The sequence below is a fragment of the Anneissia japonica genome, unplaced genomic scaffold (assembly GCF_011630105.1).
Source record: "Anneissia japonica isolate Jap-2015-1 unplaced genomic scaffold, ASM1163010v1 scaffold1770_len632688_cov154, whole genome shotgun sequence".
Taxonomy (NCBI): domain Eukaryota; kingdom Metazoa; phylum Echinodermata; class Crinoidea; order Comatulida; family Comatulidae; genus Anneissia; species Anneissia japonica.
The window spans coordinates 621,572-630,420 of record NW_022692996.1 but is presented as its reverse complement, the minus strand read 5'-3'; positions in this window follow the sequence as shown (position 1 = coordinate 630,420).

The following is an 8,849-nucleotide window of genomic DNA, read 5'->3' as shown; positions in this document are numbered from 1 at the left end:
ACCAACATAATATTTTCTTATGCTGTTAGGTGTGTGTGTTACACTTGAACTGCAATGTACCATATCGTAACAGTCTATGGGATGACATTGGGATAGGTTTTAGTGGTGCCAAGCTTGCAGTTGTTGTTAAGAAATTTTTACTTCTTCTGTTAATGTTTCTTAGAGTTTCTTATATTTTAGCAGATATGTAACAATAAATTGGAAAACATTGGGATGGTTGTTTAGTTTGCAGGCGCAGCATTTGTACTTGTATTTAAGTTAGTTTTACCTATGGTGTTTGGTGTGAGTCTGTTGTTTATAGCTAGTTGTGATTTTTGTTTGTAACATCTGATCTGAAATGCGATGTTCATTGATAGATGTTTAGTGTGCCGGCACCACACTTGTAGTTGTAGTTAAGGTTTGCTTTACTTAAGCTTAGCTGTTCTGAAAATAAATATACGTAGTACGTACGATGCGTTGTTTTTGCTTTAAGAGAGACTCCGTTATCCAGGTATAGTTTAGGTAACACACTACCAGGCTTGTGACAATGTATCCATGAAACATTGTTCCATAAAAAGTTGCTACATAACGATCAATGTTTGCTACTTTGACAGTTTCATTCAGATCATGGGTTGGAAATAGAGAGTAATCATCAGTAAATATATGATAATGGTATGCACTACTGTACATTCGTGGACCATCCATACACAAATTTATAATCTGTTATGGCAAAGAGATAAGACGTTTTCGGTAAAGGTAAATAAATTTTTACTTCCGCTGTTTAGTGTTTCTTACGCCCGTATTCTTAAAACAAACTTTAGTCGAACTTCGAACTAGAACTTCATTTAGTGCTAGTTGCAACTTCAACCTCAATTTGTATTCACAAACAACGTAGTCGAAGATTTAACTATGACTAAATCAAGTCCTAGTTTTAGTTCAACTGAAGACGACTGGCAAGCAACAACTATCAAACTAACCAATGAAAAGAGCTAATTTTAAAAGCAGACGAAATTTTAGAGATCCAGTAATGCGGATGAATATTAAGCTGCCGTCTGTGGTTCAAAAACGTATTTACTCATAATTCATAATAGATCATCATTTGCTTAATTAATTTTCTATAATATTAACTATATTAGTTTTTAACATATTACAATAGAGAATTTGAACAGTCACTGAAAATTTGCTTTCTTTGGAGAACTGTTATAGATAAGCCCGATCGAGGGCGGCGCCATCTTTGTTGTTGTTATGGCGAAACTACGTGACCGCAGCGCGAGGGGATTTCGTGCAAATCAGGAACTATCGCATTTGGCTGGAAGAATCATGTTAATTTCTCCTTTTGGAAGCTAAACTTGATGTCTCTCTTGTTTAACACACTGAAGATATATCAAACCTGCGTATACAATCGTTTTTATTCGTTTCACTTTATTGTGAGTTACAGAAAACACGTTTTTTAGTGGGGTAAATATTTCAAGTCGGCGATTTAGCCTGACCCTAGGCTGACTAAAAAAATCGGCCCGCGGAGGTATCATTTTAGTCGAGGTTCGGGTCATTTAGTCGCAGTGCTAGTCGAAGTTCGTTTTAAGAATACACAATGACGTAATTTTAAAGTTTCAGCTCGAACTACGTCTAAAGTTCGTTTTAAGAATAGCGGGGTTAGAGTTTCTTATATTTTAGCAGATATGTAACATTAAATTGGAAAACATTGGGATAGTTGTTTAGTTTGCAGGCACAGCACTTGTACTTGTAGTTAAGTTAGTTTTACCTATGGTGTTTGGTGTGAGTCTGTTGCTTATAATTAGTTGTGATTTATTTTTGTAACATCTGATCTGAAATGCGATATTCATTGATAGATGTTTAGTGTGCCGGCACCACACTTGTAGTTGTAGTTAAGGTTTGCTTTACTTAAGCTTAGCTGTTCTGTAAATAAATATACGTAGTACGTACGATTGTGTTGTGTTTGCTTTAAGAGAGAATCCGTTATCCAGGTATAGGTTAGGTAACACACTACCAGGCTTGTGACAATGTATCCATGAAACATTGTTCCATAAAAAGTTGCTACATAACGATCAATGTTTGTTACGTTGATAGTTTCATTCAGATCATGGGTTGGAAATAGAGAGTAATCATCAGTAAGTATATGATAATGGTATGCACTACTGTACATTCGTGGACCATCCATACACAAATTTATAATCTGTTATAGCAAAGAGATAATATTAAGGAGAAAACTTCGTAATGCAATTATTAGGGAAATTACTAAAGCTAAATAAAATATAATAGTAAGAAAATAAAACTACTCCAAAAGTCAAACACTGGTGGATAAAAAAATAGGATCACTCGTTGGACTTGATAGAGCAGACCCCACCATTAGTGTCACCAACATTCCTCCGAACAGTCATGTACAAATTGCCAATGAAATTAACAAAATCATTATCTTGCTTTTCACTCGGGTCCAAATTGATGTTAACAATCTGCCAGCATACTTACCAAGTCAATTGTCTCCACCTAGATTTAAACCTTGGTTGATTTACAAAGAATTAAGTAAGATATCCCTCTTTAAATTGGGGGCTTAGATGGTATACCACAAAAGAATTATTAAAGCATTTGTCTGTGAAATTAGTGGTCCTGTGAGTGACATAATTGATTTGTCTATTTAATTTGAAAAAAATTTTCTGCACAATTGAAAAGGGCAAACAGAATTCCACTACCCAAAAAAATAAACCCCTACAATCAGCACTTTGAAGCCCATTTCACTAACCCCAACCTTAGCTAAAGTTACTGGACGACTTTAGCTAGGAAGCTTCTCCCAAGTGTTCACAGTAGTATTGATACAAGACAGTATGGTAATCTGAAATGGAAGTCAACCACCCACTGTCTTGTTGATGTATATAATCGCAACGTGTCTCATGCTGAAAAGCCTTGCAGTATCAGTACTCTGGTGCTGACCGACACCTCAAATGCATTTGACACATTCGACCACATCATCGCATTTAACTATTTTCGTAAAACGGGTGTATCCTCGTTGATCCTTCATTTGGTGGCATGGGCGGATACAGAAAAATTCAAAAGGGGCCGAAAGTGGGGCTTGATTATGATAACAATATCCTATGGGGTGGGCATAGCCTGCAAAATTTTGTGTTCTAGACGCCCAAAATAACCTCTGAGGCGTTTTGGGTGATGATTTTTCTCTTTTTCTTTCTTTCTTATCTTTTCCCTTTTGTAACTTTTCAAAAGGCCCGCCCCACCCCCAAAATCCGCCCCTGGGTGGTTGACTTCCTTTGCAACAGAAAACAAAGGGTTAGGTACAAGAATGCTTTCTTAGACTGGACTTCACTGACTGGTGGAGTACCACATGCTGGTACTTTACAAAGGTATTTTACTTTGTCAAAGCCGAAGTGTAGAACCAATCAACCAATCACGGTTTTGTGGAATTCCTTTCCCGAGGACTTATTGCCGGAGGAATATAACCTCACTTGTTTCGAGCATAGAGTCAATCTTCATCTCATTCACTCTGAAGTCGTTCTCTAAAGTTTGCGTGATTATTATCTTTTCTTTAGTCCTGATTTTTTAACTTTTTATAAAAAAAAATAGAGGGGTACCATCCTTGCACCGATTATTTTTTTTATATATATATTATTAATGAAGTCTTTTTTTTCTCTCTTTTGTGGGGTCGTCCCACTTTTATTCATAAGTTCAGCATACACAGTATAATTTGTAAAGTGTTATTCAATATGGCTTCTTTAAATATCTTTTTTTTTTACTTTCATTTGAAATTCATGCACATAGATCAAAGTGTACAATTGCCATGCCATTTTTTCTATTTATTTTCTTAATTTTTTTTCTGTCATTTTAATAAAAGATATATTAGAAAGTCATGCGTTTGTTTATGCCTTTTTTTCAAGATTGTTCGCCTGTATTTATGAACACTATATACAATATATATAGGCTACTTATTCTTTTGAAATAGTTTCCATTCAAACTATAATATGGTGAGATTGTTTTCACCAGGTTTAACCAATATAATATTTTTTCATTTTGCAAAGGTCAATCATTGATCATTACTTTTTTGCTTTTTCATTGTCAATTAAGAAATCACAGCTTATTAAATCTTGTTTCCGAAGTCTGAGTCTCTACTTAACTTTACTTTTATAGATACAGAATGTAAAAATAGATAGAATTTCATTTGTTAGTTCAGCATAGCATCCTTGGACAATTTTATTCCATTTTATTTTCTCATTTATATCAAAATTGCATATTTTTAACATACGATAAAGTTTTACCCAACAATAATCTACATCTTTACATTTGAATAACATATGTTCTTTATCTTCCTGTATATTACAAAACTCACAGAGATTGTTGTTCGATATATTCCACAGTAAGATTATGTGTATTAATTTAAAGTTAAAATTTTTTTCATATGAATCATTAAATACACTTTGTTTTTTTTTTCAACACAGTGGCCAGTCGATTGTGTTGACTTTTAAAGTAGTTTCCCACTTAATTTGAGCTTTTAGTACAATATATTTGTCATTAATAAATGATAAATAACAATCTTTAACTTTTTTTTTAAAATAAAAGTGTCGTTAGTTTGACATTGTTTTTCACCATGTATTACACAAACAAATTGGTTTACAATAATTTCTTTCCATATTTTCGGAATTGCATTAATTAATGTTGCACATTCTATTAGTGTATTTGGTGTTTTTGACAATTTTGGAATTATCTCATCAACCTTTTTTAGTCTGTTATTTACAATTTATCATTTATGGTTTTAAAATTTTATTCTACCCATGTTTTACAAAAAAGAGGTTTATTAAAGTCTTTATTAACTTTGATCAAAATATTTATAATTGGAATTATGTTGATGACGTAATGCTCTGTTATAATAGATTAATCAGAAACCGCAGTAGACTCCAATCAGCTCTTAATGTCAAGGAGTACCACTAATTTAAAACTTAATCCTAAAAAATGCCAAGCTCTGCATTTTTGTTTTGGCAAAAGTAATCCCGCACCTCTTCAACTTGGTATTAATAATAAACTACTGAACGTTGTAAATCATGTAAAGTTTTTAGGAATAAGTTTGCAATGTAATCTTAAATGGGACACCCACATTAACGATTTGTAAATTAAATGTTCATGATTCATAAACTTTAAAAAGTTGGCCTAAATCAACAATAGAAAGAGTTCAACGAAGATTATGCCGGAATGTCATGGGGTGGGATTACTCCCAATATGAGAATGCACTACACACATTCCAACTTCAATCACTTGAATGTAGAAGAAGCAACTTATGTAGATCAATATTGCAGCAGAATATTCCGAACAAATATCCAAACTTTAATTCCTGGTTCAAAGCAGCTACTAATGTGGTTGCACTTAAGCAGAATGAATACCAGCAAATGTAAACCGGTCATTTTCTCAATAGCCCAGTTCCGTATCTCACTAGTCTGTTAAAATGAAAGGGTCAATCAATATTGTTACTAATTTCCCTCTCAACCCTCAGGCCCCTCAATCATCACCAGTATTCATTCTATCTCCTTTCGCATTGCATGCTGGCTCTGAAAGACGTTCGTTAATGTAGTCCTACTAAGGAGTAGGACTCAATTAATGCAATACCATATTTTTGTCGTGTTTCTGGTTAACCTCTCGTTTTTTTTTTTTTCCAATTTTTTTTTCTAAATTTTATGGGGTTTTTTTTCAATTTTGTCGGTTTTTAATGTTTTTGCTTTAATGTGCAATAATCTTTTTCCTGAAAAAGTTGAATTAAATTCTTATTTGTAATGTATATATTATTAATTAGGTTAGGTCTTAGGTAGAAGCGGTTGGTGCATCTGTTGTGTGTTGGGAACTCTCAACCTTGAGGACAGGTGTTCGAAACTCTCGCTGTGAAAGTCGCTTGTGTCTTCGGGCCGGCAAGGCACTTTATCTGCATTCTCTACCCAGGAGTATAAATTAGTACCTGGTAGGATGTTGTAACATTAAATGTACTAGTTTCGTGCGCTATGCAAGTAGAGCACACCCCTCGGAGCAGAGAAGGTTGCGCTTCATGTTGGTTTGTCATTGTATGTTATCCAGTGATGACCAGGCGCTATACTGGTCAGCGCCTTTTTAACAATAACAATACCAAGAATATATATATATATATATATTGTTCCGTTGTTAATTTTCCTTTCTTTTACTTTTTTAACTCTTCTTTCTTTTCTTTTTCTTATCGTTTTTTCCCCATTCAATATTTATCTTTCTGTTTTATTAATATTTTATCTTTTCTATTTTACATTCTTTTATTGCCTTATCTTTTCTTTCATTTCTCTTTTTATATAGCCTTTTGTTTTTGTACCATTCTTGTATTGTCTTTTTTCTTTCTTCTTTTTGCCTTACATTTTATTTACTTTTCCTTTCATGTCTTTCTTTCCTTTTCTTTTCTCTTTCTTTCCCTTTCTTATTTCATTATCTTGTCCTTCATTTTCATTTTCCTTCCAATTATTTTTTCCCTTTCTTTTGCCAACCTATCCCCTTACCACCAGGTCATTTACTGGCAACCATGTATATCATCAATATATTCTATATAATAACACACCATGCTATCGATTTTTTTTTCATAATTTAGCGTCGGATAATTGCTCATTTTATTAAGTCTTTGTTGTTACGATCATTAAACTGACTAATATAATTAATATCAAATACCTCATTTGAAACACTCCTTAATTCTTTCTTTCGTTAGCCTTCTCTTTCATTATGCTTTTATACTTCATTGTTCTTATATAAACCATATACCATATGTCACAATACATTTTTGAAAATAAAACAAAATGTACAAGTAAAGAATGTGTAGAAAAGTGAAAAATGAATGACAATAAGAACAACTTAATTGGGAGTTCTCGAGTTAACTTTTCAAGTATTTACTTTTTTCTAATCCGACCAACAACGTCGCAAATATTGAAAAGTGCCGACACAAATAATACTGAAAAAAAAAGTTGGCCCAACTCTCTCTTAGGTATTGTAACAACAACTGTTTATTTTTGAGATTCTGAAAAAAAAAAGTTATAATACCAAATGGACTGGGTGAGGGACGCGGACGAAAACTTTACTCCAATCAAAGAAAACGGCGTTGATTCTTATTGAGGGTAGTACTCCAATCACATAATATCAGACAAAGCTGTGGTACAAAACCGACCATTTACAACTGTGTTGAATTGACAACAAGAAACCGCATAGATAATAAAATATGTGAGCAGATTATTTTAAGAGGTTTTCCCACAAATTAGTAAAAGGAAATTGGCCCAAAATTATATATGCAATTGATATCACCTGACTTAAATACTGAAAAGAGATAAAATAGTTTGCCAGAGGCTCTTTTATGTAAGCAGCAGCACTAGTAGACTTGCCGTAAGTCCCTTATAATTATTATTGTTAATTTTTACACAGATAAGAAAAAATCCGAAAAAAAAAAAAACAGAAATCGAGTAATTGATGCCAAATAATTTAGGTATGGCGTGCAATACGCACAGTATAGAGTGGAACCCAGGCTACAACACTGGCAACCACTAAAGATGTTAAGTCGCCAGACCCAGGAACACCTCCAAGCTTATGAGCATGTAGAGCACCTCTTCTGTGGTGGTAGCCATCCTCAATAAATAAAACCAAATGGTCATAACATTTAATGATTTTTCCCTCATTAGGCTAAAGACAGTGTCATTGTGTAGGAAAATGGAAGATAAAAAACAAAAAATGCATTTGCAATAATTTAGCTCATTTACTACGGAACCTTTTATACGGAGAGAGATAACATATCCCGCTATCCTTTGCAGGATCCAGGGATCCTGTGACAAACTCTTCCAGGCCCCTATGTTCCCCTATGTTTCTTGCATAGGGGATCTGGAAAAGGACGTGACCTAGTTGGCGCTATACCCACGGAGCTCGAAAATTCGTTTTCGTTTGCTCCCCACCGTTTGCATTTTAGATATATGGTGTTTTTTTTCTCTGCTACATACCATTTACAGCATACGATGTTGCAGCAGGATACTAGATGAAGAATTCTTTTACGTTTGCTTTTCTTACAGCCTTGCGATTCACATTCACTAGTTTATCTTCCTTCTCCACAATCTCGGACCATTTATCCCAAAAAAAGAACTCCATCATTTAGAATTCCTGCTTTAAAAAAGCTCCTAGCCGGCCCGCCTTTGTCGGAATTTCGAGAGTCACTGCAAAGAGGAACCAAGACGACTTTTGTCCTCCTTACCCCCCTCCACTACATTCACCTGATCATCTTGTATACTATCATAGAGTGTTATGCCGTTTCCAACACTCGTAGTTGGCCTCCATTATGGTCGAGCACAATGGAGGCATGTCTGGAGCTTTAAAATATAACCTTGCCTCAGAATTGAGGCCCCGCCAAGCCAATAACTCCTTTTTTGGTCTTCCATAAGGATATTGGTAAAATATTTTTGTGTTTTTAATTCTAATTTCGTCGGAATTGATGAAAACTCCCTAAAATGTGCAATTTATAGAGAAAATTGGCCTACCGTAATAAGAAATGCGCGCAAAGAATTTGAGAATTTTAGGCACTTTCAGAGGATGTATTTGTCTTATCTTATTTCTAATATAGGCCACACACGTGTGTTTGAAACTAAATATATGCATGTTCATCATGGTTTAATTTATTACAAACATATTCTTTTACCATCTACACATTGAGGCCCTTCTTTTAGGTTAAAACGATCTATCTTAAATTTGTCTTTTTGGAGTTTGGGACAATTATGTGTTTAAATAACTTAAAAAGGAAAAAACTAAAAAAGCCCTAAAAAATGCGCGCTAAGAACTCCCTAAAATGTGCAATTTATAGGGGAAATTGGCCTACCGTAACAAGA